The 21,340-nt window shown below is 34.3% G+C and overlaps 1 protein-coding gene across 1 annotated transcript in view; it reads right to left on the reverse strand.

The window, feature by feature from the left end:
• LOC104001989 (uncharacterized) overlaps window positions 1–21,340 on the reverse strand; it is a 355,145-nt gene that overhangs the window by 580 nt on the left and 333,225 nt on the right. The gene's annotated exons all lie outside the window — the stretch shown is intronic.

Raw genomic sequence — 21,340 nt, forward strand, 5'->3', positions numbered from 1 at the left:
AATAGGTGGTGCTCTTTGACCAGTGCATATCACATATTTTTAAATTCTAATTTTAGAGCAGTTTTAATTTCACAGCATAATTAAGAGAAAGGTGTACAGATTTTCCATAAATCCTTTGCCCCTCCACATGCATTCATTTTCCTGTTATCAATATCCACCACCAGAGTGGTAGATTTGTTACAATGAACGAACCTAGATTTACACATCATTGTCACTCAAGGTTCATAATTTACATTGGGTTTCATTCTTGGTATTTTACATTCTATGGGTTTGGAGAAATGTATAATGACATGTATTCATCATTATAATATCATAAAGAGTATTTTCACTGCCCTAAAATCCTTCGTGTTCTGTCTGTTCATCCCTCCCTCCCTCCTCTCAACCCCTGGCATCCACTGATCTTAATTACTGTCTTCATATTTTTTGTCTTTTTCAGAATGTTACATAATTGGAATATGCAGTATATAGACTTTCAGGTTAGCTTCCTTAGTAATATGCACCAAATTTTTCCCCTATATCTTTTCATATCTTGGACGTTAATTTTTTTTGGTGTTGAATAATATCCCATTGTCTGCAATTACCAAAGTTTATTTACCCACTTGCTCACTGAAGGACATGTTGGTTATTTCCAAACTTTAGCAATTATGAATACAACTTCTACAAATATATATGTTGAGGTTTTTGTGTAAACATTATGTTTTTAACTCCTTTAGGATAATATTAAGAACAATTGCTTGATTGTATGGTAAGAGAGTGTTTTGTTTTGTACACACCTGACAGTTGTATTTCAAAGTGGTTATACCAGTTTGCACATTCCCATCAACAAATAATTTGAGTTCCTATTGTCTACATCCTTTCCAGTATTTCATGCTGTTAGTATTTCAGATTTTGGCCATTCTAATAGGTGTGCAGTGGTGTTTCATTGTTGTTTTAATTTGTATTTCCCTGATGACAAATGATGTGGAACATGCTTTTATATACACATTTTCCATCTGTGTATCTTCTTTGGTGAGGTGTCTAAGTATTTTGCCCATTTTGTAATTGGGCTGTTAATTTTCTAATTGTTAAATTTTTAGGGTTCTTTGTATATTTTGGATGACATTCCTATATTAGATGCATCTACTACAAATATTTTCCTCTGTCTGTGGCTTGTCTTTACTTTCTCTGCACATTGTCTTTCACAGTGCAAAAATTCTAAATTTTAATAAAGCCAAACTTCTCAAATATTTCTTTCTTGGTTTGTCCCTTTGATGTTGTATCTGAAAAGTCATTATTATACCCAAGGTCATCTTCATTTTCTCCCATGTTATCTTCTAGGAGTTTTAAAGTTTTGCATATTACATTTAGGTCTATGGTCCGTTTTGAGTTAGTTTTTTGTGAAAGATGTAAGGCCTGTGTCTAAATTTGTTTGTTTATGTGTGGATGTTCAGCACCTTTTCTTTTTTTCTTTTCTTTTCTTTTTTTTTTTTTTTTTTTGAGATGGAGTCTCGCACTGTCACCCAGGCTGGAGTGTGAGTGCAGTGGTGCTATCTCGGCTCACTGCAAGCTCTGCCTCCCAGGTTCACGCCATTCTCCTGCTTCAGTCTCCCAAGTAGCTGGGACTACAGGTGCCCGCCAACATGCCTGGTTAATTTTTTGAATTTTTAGTAGAGACGGGGTCTCACCATGTTAGCCAGGATGGTCTCAATCTCCTGACCTCGTGATCTGCCCACCTTGGCCTCCCAAAGTGCCTTTTCTTGATAAAACAATTTTTGTTCCATTTTATTGCTTTGCACTGTTATAAAATATCAGTTGACTATATTTATGGTGGTGGACTCCTGGGCTCTGTATTTTGTTCCATTTATGTATTTGTGTATTATTTTATCAATACCACATTACCTTGATTAATTTAGTTTTGTTGTAAGCCTTGAAGTTGGGTAGTGTAAGTATTCTAACTGTGTTATTCTTTTTCAATATTGTGTTGGCTATTCTATGTTTTATGCCCCTCTATATAAACTTTAGAATCAGTTTATCATTATCTACAAAATAACTCACTGGCATTTTTATTGGGATTGCATTGAATCTATAGATGAATTTGGAACAAAACTGACATTTTGATAATATTGAGTCTTCTTATCCATGAAAATGGAAGCTCCCTCTATTTATATAGTTTTGTAAATTTTCATTTGTTATAATTTTGTAGTTTTCCCTATATAGATCTTGTATATATTTTGTTAGATTTATACATAGGAATTTTATTTTTTGAAGTGTTTATGAATATGATGTTGTGTTTTTAATTTCCTATTCCACTTTTTTAAAATTACTGGTATATAGGAAAGTGATTGGCCATTTTTTATTTGCCCAGGCTGGAGTGCAGTGGAAGATCTCAGCTCACTGCAACCTCCTCTTCTCAGGTTCAAGCAATTCTTGTGCCTCAGCCACCCAAAATTGCTGAAATTACAGGTAGGTGCCACCACAATTGGCTAATTTTTGTATTTTTAGTAGAGACAGGGTTTTACTATGTTGGTCAGGCTGGTCTCGAACTCTTGGCCTCAAGTGAGCCACCTGCCTCTGCCTCCCAAAGTGCTGGGATTACAGGTGTGAGCCATCACACCCAGCTGGAAAGTGATTCACTTTTATATGTTCATCTTGTATTCTGCAAACTTGCTATAATTACTTAGTTCTAGAATTTTTTTTGTTGATTCTTCTGGATTTTCTACATAGACAATCATGTCATCTGCATGCAAATACAGTTTTACTGCTTTTTTTGCAACGTGTATACCTTTTATTTCTTTTTCTTATCTTATTGCATTGGCTAGTACTTCCAGTACAATATTGAAAATGAGTCATGAGAAAGGACATACTTGCCCTATTCTGATTTTAGTGGGAAAGTTTCTAGTTTCTCACCATTAAATATGATGTTAGGTGTAGATTTTCTGGATAAATAGTTTACCCTATTGAGAAGGTTTCCCTCTATCCCTCATGTACTTAGAGAAGTGGGTTTTTAAATCATAAATGGGTGATGAATTTTGTTATATGCTTTTTCTGCATCTATTGAAATAATCATGTATTTTTTAGCTCCCTGTTGATTTTATTGATCTTTTCGAGAACCAACTTTTGATTTTGTTAATTTTCTCTATTGATCCCCTTCATAAATTTTACCAGTTTCTGCTCTAATTCTTATTATTTCTTTTCTTTCGCTTACTTTGGATTTAATTTGATCTTACTCTCCTAGTTTGTAAGGTATAAACTTAGTTTACTAATTTTATATTTTTATTCTTTTCTAATATATGCATTCAATGACATAAATTTTCTTCTAAGCATTGCTTTTGTTGCATTCCACAGATTTTGATAAGTTGTGTTTTCATTCTTTATTTATTTCAAAATATGTTTTATTTCTGTTTTCTTTACTTTGATCCATGTGTTATTAAAATTGTGTTGTTTTATCAACATATATTTTGAGATTTTCCGGTAATCCTTCTTTAAATGATTTTTAGTTTGATTCTTTGGAGTCTGAGAGCCAACATATTCTTTTAAATTTTTTTATGTGTGTATTGTTGCTCATAATGTGGCCTTTTTGAGGGAGTGTTTCATAAGAACTTGAGAAGAATGTGAATCCTGCTGTTGCTGGATAGTATGTAGATGCTGATTTTACCCAGTTGATTGTTGGTGTTTTGTTCAACTATGTCATCACTTATTTTCTGCCTGCTGGATTTGCTCATTTTTGATAGTGGGGTGTCAAAGTCCCCAACTGTGATAGTGGATTCATTTCTTTCTTCTCACAGTTTTGTTAGTTTTTGCCTCACATAGTTTGATGCTTTTTTTCATTGTCTACATATTAAGGATTGTTATGTCTTTCTAGATAATTGATTCCTTTCTCATTATATAATGCCTTTTCTATCCACAATAATTTTTCTTGCTTTGAAGTCTGCACTATTCAGAATAATATAGCTACTCCTGCTTTCTTTTGATAAGTGTTTGTATGGTTTATTTTTCTCCACTGATTTACTTTCAAAATATATGTGCCTTTATATTTAAAGTGAGGTTCATCTGTAGACAACTTATAGTTGAGTATTATTTTCAGATCTATTTTGACAATCTCTGTCTTTTAATAGGTACATTTAGGAAATTGAAAATAATCAGTTCCAACTGACTATTGATACAGTTAGATTAATAACTAGTATATTTGTTTACTCATTTTTTATTTGCTGCCCTTGTTCTTTATTCTATTTTTTTCTTTGACTCTTTTTCTGTCTTTCTTGACTTTAATTGAACATTTTATATGATTTAATTTTTTTCCTTTCTTAGCATATCAGTTATACTTATTTAAATACTTTTTAAAATGGTTGTCCTAGAGTTTTAAATATACATTTCCAGTGAATCAAAGTCCACTTTGAAATAACACTGTATCCCTTCTTAGGTAGTGCATGTGCCTAATAATAACCTAATAATCCTAATTCCTTTACACTGTCCTTTGTATCATTGCTATCATTCATTTTACTTGTAAATAAATATATGTAACCCACAGTCTTTGAATACTCCACTCCATCTTATTCAGCCTGTGTTCTCTTTCTTTTTAGTTTCCAAGGTTTCTATTGCTAAATTCTCAAGCTCATAGATTTTGCCTTCAGCCATGTTCAGTCTACTGATAAGTTCATCAACGACATTCTTCATTTCTACTACAGTGTTTTTTGTTTGTTTGTTTGTTTTAATCTCTATCACTTCTTTTTGGTATTTTCTTTGGATTTCCACCTCTCTTCTGACATTTCTTATCTGGTTTTGTATGCTGTCTGTTTTATCCATTATAGCACTTGGCATATCAATCATAGTTGTTTTAAATTCCTGGTGTTATAATCCCAACATTCCTATCATGTCTGATTCTGATTCTGGCTCTGTATCTTCAAATTGTCATGTTTTGCCTTTCAATGTGCCTCGTAATTTTTTCTTGATTGTGAGACATGATGTACTGGGTAAAAGGAAATGCTATCAGTAGGCTCTTAGTACTGTGACAGTAAGGTGTCGGGGGAGTGGAAGCATTTCATAATCCTATAGTCTCAGTCTTGTAGTGAGCCTGAGCCTCAGAACTATGAACTTCACACGTGTTTCCCCATTTTGTTTTGTTTTTTTCATCTTTCTCAGCAAGGGCAGGATAGCTAGAGTGGGCTGGAGTTGGGTCTTTCCCTTCCTCCAGATCAATTAGACTCTGATAATACCCCAACAGGTTAGGATGAGGTAGACTAGTTTCTCCTGAGGGCAGGCCTTTCTAAGAACAGAGTGTTCTGGTGTACTTCAGTATCGCTCATTTATCCCTCCCCCTGCTGGTAGCACCAGGAGATTTTTCTCCAATATTCACTCTGGAAACCTGGTTGAACTCCTAGAGGTAAATCTCACACTGTTGTGGGAGACCCTCAATGACTGGATTCATCTAGAGTTTTTAACTGTCAGACTTATCCACACTGAGCCCCCAACAATGGATCAACTACAGTACATATTTTGCTAACCCACTATGGCACTGGTCCCCATGGTGGTTTCTGCCCCAGTAAGCCATTCTTCCCTCTATTCACTTGTCTATCACTTCCATCTTGAGGGCAGCAATTTGCCCTGTGTCCTCACTGCTCTTAGGCAACCAAAAAGTGTTCTTAATTTTTCGGTCTGTTCGGTTTTTACTTGTTGTTAGGTTGGAGTGGCAACATCTAAGCCCCTTATATACAGAACTGGAAAGTGGAAGTTCTTTGCAAACGTATTTATTGTTGCTTTTTACTGACTCTGACCTGAGCATGCTGGGTCCTATTTTTCTGCACGTTGATGCAGCAATGGAGAATTTTGTTGTTGTTGTTGTTTGCTTTAATAAAAATAAATAACTTCCTGAATGAAGTCTGAGTAGAAAATTGATAGATTATTCAGTAAAAACATGTATTCTGTGATATTATAAGACTTTCTTTTGCTCTTTTAAGTCTTTTTTTGTTTTGTTTTTGCTTCTGATGTTCAGGATGAAAATGGTTTCTGTGGCTTTGTACTGAACAACTGATGCATTAACTCACACCAGCAGTGGGTGTCTTGTGCAGAATAAAAGGTTACCTCTCCAGAAAGGGATTCTTACACTAACCAATTTTTCATGTTGTGGCTTCAGTGACCAGTTTGTTCTTTAGCAGAACTATAGTGCTGGTCACAGAGTAGCAGTCCACATTACAGCCTTTTGGTCACTTTGAAATACTCTTATCTGCTTCAGATAAATTAGTTTGGGTTCTATTTGGAGGGAAAAAATGAAGTTTATGGAATCTCAAGCTCATTCCTATCTTGTCATTCCATGATAAATCATGTTGGTTACAAAGCCAATTGTCCTTTGGGGGCAAATATAAAATTGCTCTACAAATATATCAGAGCCATACATCTATTGCTCCTGGTAAATGTTTGCTTTTTAAACTCAGTCTCAATGTAGATACATTTCAGATATGTAAAACAACTTGGATGCTGGTGATAGCTAAAAATAAAAAAAAAACTGTCCTTTATTCCTTTAATTATAGACATTAAGTGGTATTACTAGAGAATGAAAAAAAAGCCCTCATATTGTTTTGTAAACCCAAAAAACCCTCATATTATTTTGTAAACCCAGGCCCGAGTCTCAGTCATCATATTTGTAAGTGGACTGGATATTTTAACTGAAGTCTTTTGTTTATCCTAACACTTATCTGAAAAAGAATGAGACTATTTTACTGACAACCACTTTACCGAATCAAAAATAAAAAGCTCTCAGGTTTTGATTCTCTTTAGCTAAATAAGAATACAGAATAGTAACTTATATGGCTCAGGTTATATGGTATGTTTATTGTGCTATAAAATGCTATAATTGGAGTTAAAGGTATTTAATTCTATAAACAAAAATAGGAATGTTTTTACCTATGCCACTTTTCTGACATCTAGGTAGGCTTTGTCCAGGTTTGGGAATGAAAGAGATCTGTGTTTGTAGCCTGGCTCCAATACATTAGCTGTAAGACTCATAGTATGTTCTGTGAAAATTAACTAAGATAAAAAACTTGAAATTGCGTAGCATACTGTTTTTATATTGTAGTTTTAAAAATTGTAGGTTTCTCTTGTTTTGTTTTGCAATTATTCAATTCACTGTCTTTCACCTTAGCCACAATGAGATCAGCAAGAGAGTGCTAAGATACCATGCTTTCTATTTTCACTGTGGAGGACCTTTGGCTATGAATAATACCTGTGAAATATAAAGGACAGTACCCACTTTCAATAAATCTATAATCTCATCATGACACAAATAAATGTCTGTATGCCCAATGACACAGGAAACAATCAGCATGAGAATTAAGAGAAGCAAATGAACCACTGTGGGCCACAAGAGTAAGATAATTATAATAGCTAATATTGAAGACTATCTATTATGTCACTTAAAACAAAGACCCAAAGAAATAGATCTGAAGTATTAATAGTCATTTTACAACAGTGGAAATCAAGGTTTAGAAATGGTGTCTTGGCTGAATATGGTGGTTTACGCCTATAATCTCAGCCCTTTGGGAGGTCGAGGTGGGAGGATTGCCTGAGGCCAGGAGTTTGAAACTAGCCTGGTCAACATATCAAGACCTCCATCTCTACAAAAGGGGAAAAAAAATTAGCTGGGCGTGGCAGCACGCATCTGTACTTCCAGCTACTCAGGAAGCTGAAGCAAAAGGATTGCTTGAGCCTGTGAGTTTGAGGCTGCAGTGAGCCACCATCACGCCACTGCACCCCAGCCTGGGTGACAGAGCAATATGGTACCTGGAAAAAAGAAAAGAAACAAAAGAGAGGAAAAGAAGAGGAGAGGACAGGAGAGGAGAGGAGAGGAGAAAAGCCATCTTGTCTAAAGTCACTGAGTGGTACAGCAAGATTTAGAATCTAGGAAGTCTGACACAAGAGTTTGTGCTTAATAATCACAAAGTCCAATTTTCTTTTGGTTAAATATTTTTAGGCAACAAAGGACGCATCAGGTTAATCTATATACACCATAGAGCCAGAGCAAAGCAAAAAGTACCGACTCATTCAAAATGTGGTACTGTGGGAGCAGCCAAAGGCTTGTCCTATTATAGGGGAGGGTTTAGATTGAAATATTCAAAATGGGAAATGTAGAAATGAAAGAAGAAACCTTTGAATTCACATAATAGATAAATTAATTCAAGCTTCATCTAAAAATATGCATGCAAACATACACCTTTTCAAAAATTATGACCACAAGCGTGCAGAATTATTTTGCAATTCTAATTCTTTAACATCTTTCTTTTCCTCAAAATTAGCTGGAAACTTCCAGAATCAACTGTTATTGATGAAATGTCATAACAGTAGTGCTATTGCTTACTGCATAGAGTACCTCAATTCAGTGAAAACTGGCCCACTATACTGATAACTCATTATCATTATGGTTACTCTGAGGCAAAGCAATGTAATAAATTTCTACTTGAACCTGCAGAAAAAAATTTAGTACAATTTAGGAATGTGCTATTTATTTTGAAAGTTTGTTTTTCATTGCTATATTACATAAGATTTTACTAATAATTTTAAATTCATATTCTAAAAGTACCATTTCCAGATATATTAGCTATAGTTTTTTGTTGTTGGAAAGATGATACCTGTTTGAATGAGGAAGGAAAGGCTTTTCATATTACTATTAATATCTTAACATCATACAGCACAGAAGGCTGTGTCCATGTAAATAGTATAGATGTGAAAAGTTCATAGAGATTTTCAAAGAAATAATAACTTTGAATAAGACTCTAGCTGTCTCCCAGATTAATATTAGCTCATGTAATCCGAACATATTCCATTAACTCTATGGTGATTTCGTTTTCATGAGCTATTCTTATATTGACTTTAATGTGTACCATCAATGATGAAATTCAGTCATCCATGCACTCAGTTAATCTGTTGGGCAGGCAAAACAAACAAGAAAACAAACAAACAAAAATTATTCTCTTTCTCTCTTCGGAGACTAGCTGCATGCATTAATAAGCACTAGGAAACTTAAACATACATTCAAAGGGAAACAAGAATCTATTTAAATAAGGCTGCATCCTATGACAGTTTCTTTCTCTCTATATATATTTTTCTATATATCTACATATATATTTCTCTCTGTGTATATATGTATGTATGTGTATATATAGAGAGAGAGAAAGAGAGAGCAAGAGAGAGAGGGAGAAAAGAGAGAAAGAACTTTCAGAGGATACAGTCTTATCTAAATAATCGTTCTCTCTTTTTTGAATGTACGCTTATCAAGCACCCTGGTCCTTTATTAATGCCTACAGTTTTATTCTGTCATATACTGTTCACTTTTAAATGATAAATTGATGAAATTCGGTAAAGCTTCCTTAGAGTTCTTTTATTCAGCACCTGTTATTTTTGGCACTCATGAAGAATTCTGTATTTAGTATAAATTATGAAACTGCATTACATAAACACATCTGCTCATCTAAGATACTTCATAAACAATAAAAGATGGTTACAATAGGCTGGCTAATTTCTCAACAACATTAATTGTGAAAGTTCTCTGTTTTTAGAGTACAAAGGCAAGATGATACTTTTCAGTAGGTAAGAAGTTGAAAGTATTTGCACAACACCTTTACTCTGTTTTGCTCTTTTAACAGCAATGTATTAGATTATAACCGTTTGATACTGAAGGCAAAAGCAAAATATGAAAATCTAATTACACATAAAAGCAAAGATGAGATGGGAAGAGACTTTGAAAGACCAAATTAATCATTTTATATTTATAACTAGAACATATCTCTACTTATAATATCTGATGATATGCATGCTTTTATAAAAAGATAGTGATTATACCAGATCTTGAGTTTGTTTTCCTTCCTGTAAGGAGCTTTCTCTCATTGGCTTTATGTTATTTTCATTAACGAAGGAAGACTTCATTGATGTCCCTCAGAAAAACTTTCTTCAAAACCAACCACTGGAAACTTGAAATCTATCTAATCAAAATATTCCACTTTAGGAGCAATACCCACTCATTTCATTACTATAAGCTTAATGGTTTCAGAGGAATAGCATTTAATATTCTCTTTGAATCTGATTTTTCAAAATCAATTAGTGCTTAATTCTAATTTCGGTTCTTCTGGGCCATTGATTCTTTTCCTCATTAGGTTCTTTTAATCACTTGACTTCCTCAAAAAGCTACAGTTCAAGTTTCTTACAGAAAATTTTCTTATGAAAAAATTATATAAATATAAATGTAACTACCTAAATATGCCTTCACTATTAAATTTTTCCCCTGCATTTGTATAGTGTAAAGAACTGTATACCAGACAAAACAAAATATTACCAATTCTTTTTGCGTGTATCTCTTCAACCTTCAGGAGCAACTTTAATGCAATTTGGGACTTTATAAAAATAGTAAATACAACGTTAATTGTGACCAAGTCCTGTCATAAGGAGGACTTTTATTCAAGGTATTGAGACAGACTAAAAATATCACTTTATACACGGTCAAATACATGAATACCTATTTTCTTAAATGGTTATTGTCCTTCACTTAATTTGGATTGTGTGTGTGTGTAAATTTTGTTGTCATCTCTATGGAAGGTATACTTATCCTTTTTATTTTGCTTAATGTCTCAAAAATATATCTTCATAAATGTTTCCATTTTGAGAACATTATTTTACAAGGTTATTTCTAGAACTAATCTCCATATTCTGTCAAATCAATTCAACAGTCTGTAAGATCCATAAACTACCAGAGATTTCTAGGCAAATAATTATTGATCAGGCTTAGGGAGACTGACAAAGTCAGTGGTGATTGACTTAAAACACTCATTTAGTCATTGATTTATTCTTTCAACAGCTTGAACACCTTCTATGAATGTAGCAAATGGCTGAGATGTTTGCATGGTCTTATGAAGTCTATTATCTCACGTTAAGACATTAAGAATCTGGAGCAGCAAAAATAATATATTTCTTCTCATTCTTTTCTGTCCCCTTTCCTGCCTCACACAAACACATTTTTTCTTATTTTATTAGTTCATAAAAAGAGATGAAAATTTATTTGATGAGAAATTATTCCTTTAATTGATGAATGTCACTGTGAATCATTACTTCTTTTTTCATAGCTCATTGCTAGTATACCTATTAAAATTACTTTCATATGTCTTTATATTCATCAATTTTATCACAAAGTAATTTTTATTCATCCTCTTCTACCAATCATCACAAAAGTTCCCAGAAGGTGAGGTATTTTTCAAATCTAAATAACTTTCCCTACATAGCACCACACAAGGATCTCAGATGGAATGGAAGTTTGTCAAAGAAGAGCCAAGAGCTTAATAAGAATAAATAATATTCAAATTCTCAAGTCATCTGGAGAGCACTTTCTTTCAAAGACATGTTTCTATAGATCTACTTTCAAGAATAAAGATAACTCTTGCTTTTTCTAAGTCATTTATCTACCTTACTGCCATTTAATGTCTGTTCTCTAAAAAGCTCATGGCCAAATGTTTTTCCATATATATATGGAAAAGAATATATATATATATACACACACACACACACACACACACACACGCACACATATACATATATATTGCTCATAGAATTCTGAAGAGAACAGGAAGGCACTGCTGGAAGGAAATACACTCTTGATAGAGAATAGTGTGTTACCATTCTGTATACAATGTGTTACCAACTGTATATAAAATTCAAACAGGAAGCACAACCCCAACCAAAAGAACAGGCCTTCAATTTTGGAAGTTCCAGCACAGGAAAACTACTGTGAGGTGTATTCTTGAGCCATCATGCAGCTTCCGCACTCTTGATATTATATCAAAGTACCTAATTTTGTCAAGCAACTTTAAGATAGTTTGATTAGGTCTTACAAAAATTCTTTCACATAATCCTAGAGCAACACTGTAAGAAGGGTATTATCTCAAGTTTCCAGAAGAGGAAACTAGCATCAAAGAGATTAAGAAATTACCTCAGGCCACACAGTGAGTACGTGGAGGACTGATATTGGAACATAAATTTATTTGATTCAAAATCTGTATTTTTCCACTGATATATATGTTTACTAGATTCAGACAATTACTAAAAACGAGTTAGGTGATATTACAGAAATAAAGATGAGTCAGTTGGTGTTTTCACCTCTATTATTATTACTTAATGTTATTATTTATTATAGAACATATGTACTGTAAAACTATTCTCCTAAAATTTTGACATATATTTATCCAAAAGCAAGCAAACATTTCAGACTATAACTGTACTCCATAGTGGTTCTTAACCATCAGTATGAACCGGAGTCACAAGAACTTAAAAAATCTAGATGCCCAAGATCAAAGGAGACATTGTGATTTAATTAATGTGAATTGAGAGGTTGATATAAAAACGAATGTGAATGACATATATATGTATATATATGCATATGTACATATATATTTCCCAGGATTGAGAATCACAGAACGACCATATTTGTAATGCAAATCTGCACAGTATGTGATGCGGAAAGAACCCTTTAATGATTTTTGATGTGCCCTATTTCTAGAGTAGATTTTAGAAAATATTGATTTTTTGATTATCTGTGAACACCGTAAGTATGAACAGTATCTCCCTCTTTTATTAAAGCACAGACGGAATAGGTTAGGGTATTCTGCAACAGCAAACAGCCCCAACATCGGAGCAGCTGAACATAATGGTTCATTTATCATAGGTGGTAAATCCATGGTGATTCCTACTACCTATTCAGGACTTCAAAATAAGATGGAATTATGCTAATTGCTTCTGTCTTGTGATTTCCTTGATTACTGTGATGAGGTAAGAAATTACACAAAGAGCTCAGCTCCACTGTTTGTCAGAATATGTGTGTGCCAATCATAGCCTATTGATTTGAAATATTCACAAGTCATCATGTAACTACAGGGAGGTTAGGTAATGCAGTAAAAAACACGGAATATGAGACTGACATGACAGTACTATCTCCGCCACATAACTGAACTAAAGGGACACTTTTATTTTCATTTAATTAGAGAGATGATATAGATGACAGATAGAGATATAGATAGAGATATATAGATGATAGATAGATAAATGGAAGATAGAAAGGAGATAGATGGACATATGTTGAGGGCTGAAAAGCTGTGAATAACAGTACAACCAACAGAATTCTGAAATGATGTCCCACAATAGCTGCACTGACCTGAAGGTCCAGGATTTTAGAAAATGTGGAATGGTTGGTTTTGTTTTGTCTTCCTGAATGAACTGCTATTTTTTTCCTGTTTTCTTTCTTGAAAAATTATCCCTTGCTATTGATAGGGTTTTATCTGTATTTTAGGGTGAAATTAAAGCAAGTAGCTTACTCTCAGCCTTAGGAATATAGCTCGACAAATACATGGTCTGTCAAATGGCAAAAATGGTGCAAGTCAACAAATGGGTATGAAACTCAGGTGATTTACTGGACAGTGTTCCACTGTGATTGGTTGATGATGATAGAGATGAGTTAAAGTTGGATCTCCAATTGGTTCCCCTTAGATGAAAATAATAATCTTGCAATAAGGGATTACAAGGCATGAAACATTTATATACTTCCCATCCTGGTAATTGTGGGACATGCCTATAAGTTATGGAAGCACATACTTCATTTAGATAATTTGTTTAGAGTAGCCAACTCTAGCTACTCTCTGGTATATACTTTCTAATGACTTTCTAAATTTAACTGAGAGTTAAATATGGAAAACATTTGTCTAGCAAAAAGAATCACTATTTTGAGCAACAAGCATAGGCATATTATTCTTTCAGTGTCAGATGCTCAAAATCAGTGTTTTTATCAATCAGCAATTGGATTTTTCTGCTAATGTTAGATACATTTTAGGGAATGCTGTGTACTAGAGGTTTCCCTCTTTTGAAAAACCTTACCTCACATCCATTCCTTATTCTGTTATTATTTGGCTTTCTATTAAAAAACAATTCTAATTTTCTATCCGATTGCTCAATCTGATTCTCAATAAATTATTTCATCTGGATAGTTGTTGAGTTATACAAAGCTGAACCAGAAAGAGCTCCTCACTTCAGTAGTTGAGAATCAACTGATGAAGAAAGCCAATATGATTACTATAATGTAAAACATATAAACATCATGTATAGTAGTATGTAGACTTAGAAAAAAAGTATTTGATAAAAGAAATGGTGGCATTTAAGCTGAACTGTAAGGGTCAGGCAAAATGACTAGAGCAGTATCAATATAAGTAATTGGATAGATATGGAGAGATGTATAGGGTGATGGGAAGATTAAGTGATTCAACTTAAGTCAACAAAGTCTGCATGAGCAGGAAAGTATATGTTACAGCTTGATTAAGAAGTATATATTATTTTGTTTTTAAGGTGTAAGCTCATTCTGTAAGCAGAGTTTCTTGAGCTATGGTTGATATGATCGTGTCAGTCTTTTAAGAAGTTAATTAAATATGGAAAAGATGTGTAACAAGAAAAACTTCTAAGAGGTTATTGAAGTGTCTTGTAATAAATGATGAGAGGTGAAACTAAATCAATACCATAAAAGAAAGGAGATGAACGCCAAATACGTTTGTGGGTAGAAGCCCTTATCTATTTATCATGGAAGAGAGTGAGAAATTTAAAAAGTAGGTTGTATATTTAAGCATGGGTGATCGGGTGTTAAATCGATGCTTTTATCAAAGACAAGATAGTTAAAAATACAGACTATATTGTGTGGATGAATACAATGAATGTAACTTTATATATTTCAGAATATGGGTTTGGAAAAGAGAATTGCTTCAATTCAGCAGTCAGGACTTTCCTTACCCTGATTAGTCAAATTCAGTGAATCTTATTCCAGCAAGATACAGTGAAAATTCTGTACCTCTCTGAGGTCAGATTTGACTTAAACCAAAGGTCCTCTAATCTCTTATGTGCTGTATCTGATTTTCTTGTCCAAAACCTTATCTGAGTTTGACTAAATTGATCCCCAGCATGAGCATACTTTCCGATGTCTGACTACTAGACTGTTTCTGAACAACATTTCCTTCTTGACCTCTACATTTTTCAAACTTCTTTATCTGTACCATCACACCAGCTTGCTATTTATTACTTCTGTTAGTACCTCTTTCTTAAATCTACTTTGATTCTCCTGGACCTGGATGTCACTATTTTATTCTTAACACTGTCTTTGACCCAGACATAGGGCTTTTACCTCACTCTTAGATTATATAACACATAACAAAGAAGCATCATGGTAGAAATTTAAGATAGAAACAGACCATCTTGATAAGCCTATGAGGCCAATTCACTACCTTAGTAACTTTTTTATCTAACTGGAGGCCATAAATAACATCTTAGGATAGAATTGACCAAAAATAAGGGCCTCATTTAGATGCTTGGTAAGCATGAGCATTTGAAAAAACTTAAGTTATTTAAAAGTATTTTAAATAACAATTTTAGTTCTCTTTCATACCCTAGTCAGACATGGAAAACAACTAGTATTAATTGGCAAAGGCACTTAAAAGCATCAATTTATACAATTCTTGGAAATCAGTATGTTCCAGGATACATAAACTCATGTCTGAAAGTTGCAATGATCCTTATGTGCTAATTCTGTAATTTATTTGAGGATAGGATGGCCACTTTTACTTGTTCAGTTCTGCTGTATATATCTACTGCTCTAAAAACAATTAATTCTAAATGATGCATTTATAAGTGGGACTGATATCAATAAAATACATACATTATCTTAGCCTGAATTTCAGGCTATTTTTCATGTACTTACTTTTCTGATGAATCATAAAACAAACAGAATCATTTGAAATATAGCAGTGCTCTCCGTAAAGCACATATAACTCCCAGAGGATGGGATTTATGTTTCTTTGAATGACAGTCAATGCTGTAAAAATTTAGTTAGAAGAATTGCAGGTCAGAGATCTTGGATGTGAGTGACATTGGCAGCATAAAGAAATGATCAGGGAATAAGTTTTTTTGAACTTTGTCAGTCAATTTTTTAAAAGTCAGAAGTCTTATAAAGAAACATAAAGGAATAGTTTGTCAAATGCAGTTATAGCCTAGAAAAATGGAAACGATATAAAATAATTAAAACAGAAAACAAAAGACATAAGCTGAGCATGAGCTCACAATTAGTGATAAAGAGAATATTTTTCACCTTTTATTTCGATACAACTTTTGATTTACTGAAGAGTTGCAAAGATAGTACAGAGTTCCCATGTGCTCTGCTTCTAGCTATTCCTAAGGTTAACAGCTCACATAATCTGATGTGTTTATCAAAACTCAGAAATTAACTTTAGTAAAATGTATTAATTACAAACTTCTTTTTGTATTCAACAAGTTTGATCACAATTTTTTTTTTTTTTTTTTTTTTTTTTTTTTTTTTTGCTGATCCAGGAGTCAGTACAGGATATCATGATTCACTCAGCCATCATGTCTTCTTAGTCTCCTTTAATTTGTGATACTTTCTCAGTCTTTCCTTGCTCTTGTTTTGGTTTGGCTTGTTTCCATTTTTGTTTTCGTTTTTTATCTTGGCATTCATTTTTTATGCCTACCAGTATAGTAAAATGTATTTCAGTTGAATTTCTCTAATGCTTTCTTAAAGAATGTGGTTATGGTTTTGGGGTAAGAATGACAGAGAGATGAAGTGCTTTCTCTTCTTACATTATATCAGGGGAGAGTTTTGTGGTAGTAACATGAATGTTACTGGTGATTTTAGCCCTAATCATTTGGGTAAGGTGTATTTTCCTGGTTCTTTCCTATAAAGTTTTGATTTGTCCCTTCCCATATTTTATTTATTAAAGAAGCAAACCACTAAATCCAGCCACCACTTAAGGAGGAAGAATTAAGCTCCTCCACGTCCTTGAGGGAAGAATATTAAATAATTTGTGGAGATATTTTAAAACCACCAGAGTAATTATTAAATATTTTGAGCAAGATCCCTTGAGACCGTACACATATCTTATTCTCTTTAAAGTTTTGCTCACTCATTTTAACATTCATCAGTAGATCTTGCCTCAAAGTGGACATTTCCTTTCTTTCTGTTACTGCAGTACAGGATGAGCTTGTATTTTCTGTCCTAGCTTCAGACTCAGTCATTTCTCCAAGAATCTTCTATAACAGTTTATCAGAGAATAGTATTTAGAAACCAAGATATATGTGGGTGTTAGCTGTGATAATTTCTACTGAAATTTCATTGTTTCTAGGCCATCTTAGCACACAGAGTTAGGACATACATGTATGTATACTAAATGTATGTATGCAAATAAATGTATAGAAACATTTCTTTAAGTATCCATCTGTACCTCTCTCTCTCTCTCTTCCAGGGTTTATTCTAGCTTTCTCCCTCATTATTTGTGACTTCTACCTCTTACCATAGTCACCTAGTTTCTATTTTCTACAATTTACTTATTTATTTGCTCAACTCTAGTATACAAGTAATTTCAGAATTATCAACTAGGGTACAATGTTTATGGACATTTCTTTTTGTATTTAGCTCTACGTTACTGGATGAGGATGGGTTAGGGTAAGACCCTGCTTAGAGTCTTTAACTTTTCTAACTCTTTTGTACTATATGTCTTATCTGAAATTTATTCAAAAATTATATATAGGTAAAAAATTGAAAATGCAAAATCACAAATTAAATCTCTTTTACTGAAACTGCCATTTCCCAATTATGTTATATTTATCTCAAGCCAGAAGAGGAGGATATGAAAAGATCATTTTCTACGCACTGTGCTCTCTAGGGATTTGCAATATAATATGTATTTATTTTTCCTGTACTTATATGATTGCAAGCCTTTAATAACAAAACTCTAGTGAAAAACACTTCATGGGCCTGAGATAAAGGTACTTCCTTGGGACATGTAAGGACCACGACTTTTAAGGAATTGAATCTCAAAAGCCTTGAGTAATGTAATTACAATGGGGTTATTGGATTGTTTGCTGAATGCAGTTCGGTTCTAATAAAAACTACAAGCACAACAAACTCTACCCAGAGACCTAAAAAATAAAATTAGACCACACTCATGCTTAGAAATAACCTCTACTTTTGGGACACATTTTCTCCATAATACTTTCATTTATTTGATTGGCATTGGATTTGGTGGCTAAATCAGGGAAATATTTTATTTCAGTTTAGAAGATTCTTAAAAGAGGGCTCACATTCTAGAGACTTAAGTCAAGCTAGATTTTTCATTCATACTACTCATATTTAAGTCTTTTAAAAAATGAATTGTTGTCCAAAGCTTTTGCTAAAATGCATAAGGTAAACCCTTGCAGATATATCTGGTCTGGAATTAAATTTCCTCGACAATAAGTATCAGGTTAACTGGTCAAAGTATTGCATTCTCTTTGATGCCAAAGTTTAATATCTTGCTGCTTCCATTAATCCTCTTTTTTTCCTCATGAAACAATTTTCATTTATTTACTCATTTCAACATTTTTATTTGTATGTGAGACAGTAACTTTGACCAGGAATTGCTAGAAAGGAGAAGAGACTGGACCCAACTCACCCCTCATATGTCCTAAAACTCAAATTCTGCAGTTTAGCCCACCAAATGTCATATTATTAGTTAACTGTAGATTTTGAATTTTCTTACAGCAGTCTATCCTCATCACTTATGTTGCATTAGATCCTTAAAGTAAAATACCTTCATAGAAAGTTCATTGGTAGAGTGGAGAGGAATGTCCCAACCTGTCTTTAAAGGATAGTTCTAAAGGTCCTTATTGAGTGACATTGAGCTGGCTCATTATTTATGTTCCCTGAAAATATAAATTGAGGTATCTAATTTAGAGAGTTTCATGAGTGTCAAATGTGATAACAAATGAGGTTTATAGCATACAAACCTACCACAATCTCAATTTAAATGAAATTTCAGTGATTGCTCCTCATACAAATGCTTATCTACCTTTCAACACTGAAAAAGCATGTGAAATCTAAATAGTGGACAGTGGCCTTCCTGAAATTCTCTATACTAAAATTAGTTCTCCTATACAATGTAATGAAATATTTGGTAAGACATAGGCAAATTCAAATTCAGGGAAAGAAGGGGTCAGTAAATTATGCAATACTCCCTCTTTTTTCTGCTTTACATTTCCGTGTTTTAATTAGGATTCTCTATTTGATTATTTTCTATTTGCTTTATACATTATATTTGAAAGTAATTGAAGAAAAAAATTAATAGTTTCTAAAAGTAACTGAAGAATCCATTTCAAAGGCTACCATATGACATATTTTCAACATGATTAAGGCTTTTTTCATTTGCATGCTAATTTATGCATGTAGATACAATTCTGTATAGGTAAAATTCAAATTTTTAAAATGTTGATATTAAGATTTTGTGCCTATATATTTTCATTAATAATCCTGATTTTTTTTCTTTTCTTTTCTTTCTTTTATTTAATATTAAGAAGATGTTTAAGATTGATATGGTTTGGCTATGTGTCCTCACCCAAATCTCACCTTGAATTGTAATAATCCCCATGTGTTGGGGGAGGAACCTGGTGGGAGGTAATTGAATCATGGGGTTTGGTCTTTCTCGTGCTCTTCTTGTCATAGTGAATAAGCCTCATGAGATCTGATGGTTTTATAAAGTGGAGCTCCTCTGCACATGCCCTCTTGTCAGATGCCACGTAAGATATGATTTTGCTTTTCATTCGCATTCTGCCATGATTTTGAGGCATCCTAAGCCATGTGGAACTGTGAGTCTATTAAACTTTTTTCCTTACATGTACACATATGTTTATTGGAGCACTATTCACAATAGCAAAGACATGGAATTAACCCAAATGCCCATCAATGATAGACTAGATAAAGAAATGTGGTACATATATACCATGGAATACTATGCAGCCATAAAAAGGAAAAAGATCATGTTGATTGCAGGGACATGGATGAAGCTGGAAGCCATTATCCTCAGCAAACTAATACAGGAAGAGAAAAACAAACAGTGCATGTTCTCACTTATAAGTGGGAGGTGAACAATAAGAACACATGGACACAGGGAGGGGAACAACTCAGTGGGGCCTGTCAAGGGGTAGGGTTGGGGAGAGAGAGCATTAGAAAAAATACCTAATGCATGCTGGGCTTGATACCTAGGTGATGGGTTGATAAGTGCAGCAAACCTCCATGGCACATGTTTACCTATGTAACAAACCTGCACATCCTGCACATGTACCCTGGAATTCAAAATAAAAATAATAAATAATAAATAAATAACTCAGCCTTGGGTATGTCTTTTTAGCAGCATGAGAATGGATTAATACACTAAATTGGTACCAGTAGAGTGGGGCATTGCTGTAAAGGTACCTGAAAACGTGGAAATAACTTTGGAACTGCGTAACAGGCAGAGGTTGGAACAGTTTGGAGGGCTCAGAAGAAGATAGGAAAATGTGGAAAAGTTTGGAACTTCCTAGAGATTTGCTGAATGACTTTGGCCAAAATGCTGATAGGAATATGGACAATGAAGACCAGGTTGAGGTGGCCTCAGATGGAGGTGAGAAACTTGTTGGGGGAGTGGAGTAAAAGTCACTGTCGCTATGCAAAGAGACTGGTGGCATTTTGCTCCTGCCTATAGATCTGTGGAACTTTGAACTTGAGAGAGATGATTTAGGGTAATTTGTGGAACAAATTTCTAAGCAGCAAAGTGTTCAGGAGGAAGCAGAGCATGAAACTTTGAAAAATTTGCCCCTGACTATGCAGTAGAAAAGAAAATCCCATTTTCTGGGGAGATATTAAATTTGTATAAGTAAGTAACGAGGATCGAAATGCTAATCATCAGGACAGTGGGGAAAATATCTCCAGGGCATGTCAGAGACCTTCATGGCAGCCTGTCCCATCACATGCCTGGAGGCCTAGGAGGGAAAAATTGTTTCCTGGGCCAGGGTCTGCTGTGTACAGTCTAGGGACTTGGTGCCCTGCATCCCAACCACTCCAGCCCTGGCTAAAAGGAGCCAAGGTACAGCTTGTGCCTTCACTTCAGAGGGTGCAAGTCCCAAGCATTGGGAGCTTCCACATGGTGATGTGCCTGCAGGTGCACAGAAGTCAAGAATTGAGGTTGGAGAACCTCCCCCTAGATTTCAGAGGATGTAAGAAAATGCTTGGATGTCCAGGCAGAGGTATGTTGCAGGGGCAGAGCCCTCATAGAGAACCTCTGCTAGGGTAATGCAGAAGGGAAATATGAGGTGTGAGCTCCCACACAGAGTCCCCACTGATTCACTGCCTAGTGGAGCTATGAGAAGAGTGCCACCATCCTCCAGACCGCAGAATGGTAGATCCACTGACAGCTTGCGTCCCACATCTGGAAAAGCTGCATACACTCAATGCCACACAGTGAAAGCAGCCAGGAGGTAGGCTGTACCCTGCAAAGCTACA

This window comes from Pan troglodytes, chromosome 15 (assembly GCF_028858775.2).
Source record: "Pan troglodytes isolate AG18354 chromosome 15, NHGRI_mPanTro3-v2.0_pri, whole genome shotgun sequence".
NCBI classification, from domain to species: Eukaryota; Metazoa; Chordata; class Mammalia; order Primates; family Hominidae; genus Pan; species Pan troglodytes.